The 1,742-nt window shown below is 35.9% G+C and overlaps 1 long non-coding RNA gene across 1 annotated transcript; it reads left to right on the top strand.

Moving 5' to 3' along the window:
- The first annotated feature begins 220 nt into the window (after positions 1-220).
- LOC142630878 (uncharacterized) lies at positions 221-1,080 on the top strand. The gene is made up of 3 exons (XR_012843464.1): positions 221-310; positions 478-511; positions 974-1,080. It is a non-coding gene; the product is annotated as an uncharacterized LOC142630878 (long non-coding RNA).
- The last annotated feature ends 662 nt before the right edge of the window (positions 1,081-1,742 follow it).

The raw sequence follows: 1,742 nt of genomic DNA on the forward strand, positions 1-1,742 counted from the left end.
CGGTTATGATTTTCGCAAACACAAATATGCACAACTTCAAAATTTTTCCTCCAAATCTGTATGCACCCTGCCGTCCAAGGTACAGATTTTATTTCTTTTTCTTGATTGCATTTAATTTTATAGGTTTGTTCAATTTAAGTTTATCCGATTTTTGCACATGTTATTTTTAGCTTCACGGGTGAGGCAATTTTTCTTACTCCGATTAGAAAGGGAGTTGACGATGATGGTTTTCTTGAAGGTTGAGAGAAGGAAATTGAAAGGCAGTGGGCTGGTTTGTGGCTTTGGTGTTGTCTCTCTACTCAGACAGCAAGTATATTCTCACTCTAATTTTCTGTATGGCTTGATTGATCTCTCTCTCTCTTTCAAATACTGATTCTGAGCCTTTTGCAAGTTTGATGTAAGCTTTGACTCAAGGCTCAGAATTTTTCCAAAACCTAATTGTCTAAAATTTCAGTGGGGTTTTCATTCTTGTTTCAGATATCCTTCTTCTTGGTTCCGGCGAATGTTGCAGGTGATAAATTATGAGCAAACCTTTGGTGAGGCTGAACGTTATTGATTTTTAATAACTTGACTTTTAAATTTTGTATAATTTTAAATGCCTCTCTTGGTTTTTTATTCTAATTGGGTTTGAAGATTTTCTCGGGAAAGTGACTGCTAGATTTGAACAAGAAGAAGATTTTTCCCCGCGAGGGGGTTTTCCATGCCGCCGCTGGCATGGAAGCTGAGGCTGATGATTTAGACTAATGGGTTTTTTTTTGTGCTTTCATAGGTGTGGTTTTTACCGATTTTGTTGCTAATTGTGAATTTTTTATCATTCTATATACTTGCACTCACTAGTTATGACAATTATCCAACATATGGTTTCTTTTGCACAATATATCGTTTTGCATGCTCTTGATCTATTATGTTTGCAACTTGATGCTTTTTTGCCCTTGACTGCTAATTGTTCTGTTGGTTGCCTTCCAATTATTAGGAACATACAAGGCAGTCAAATCCTGTGCATACTCAACCCCCTGACCGCTGTTATTCTTTAACAGTGTGGCATCCCCTGATTGTTGTTGGCACTATCAGAACCCTCAGGTAACATTCTCATCTAATGAAATGAACCAATAATGATTTTCTTGCATCTTTCTTTGACAATCAACTGCTTCATTATTACAAAACAGCATTTTGTAAGTCTGGCAGTAATGTTTCGCACTTAAAGTTTGATCAAGTTTGAGAACTTTTTTTGTCTACTTTTGATATGTAGATCTAGGCTTCTAGAATGTGATCATGTATCAATCTCACAGGAGAGTTGCCTGACACGCTCACTAATCTAACCAAATTAAATGTATTGTAAGTTGGTGGTATTGATACCATAGGTGTTCTAACAGTAATGTTAGTATTTTCATTGAAAGGTAATATCTGGGGTTTGTATGTTGTTCAATTTTCTTTCCATTTTGGTCCATTCGCAATAGAATTAGTAGTAACAACTTCACTGGAAGGACGCCTGACTTTTTTTGAAACTTGGAAGCAGAGAGATCCAAAACTCTAAGGTACATTTTGAGCCATGTGCAGTAGAATTGTTTTCCAAATCTCTTTTTTTAAGTATAAAGTAGTATGTGGTCTCCATTCCAATATTTTGCTAAGTTGTGGTATGACATATGTTTATCATCTTGATGCAAGCTCTTATAAATTACTTTATCATTAGTCTGTTCCCTGTTAATAGCCTTAGGCATACAGCTGACTGGTATTTTGCTTTT

Source organism: Castanea sativa, chromosome 4 (assembly GCF_040712315.1).
Source record: "Castanea sativa cultivar Marrone di Chiusa Pesio chromosome 4, ASM4071231v1".
Taxonomy (NCBI): Eukaryota; Viridiplantae; Streptophyta; class Magnoliopsida; order Fagales; family Fagaceae; genus Castanea; species Castanea sativa.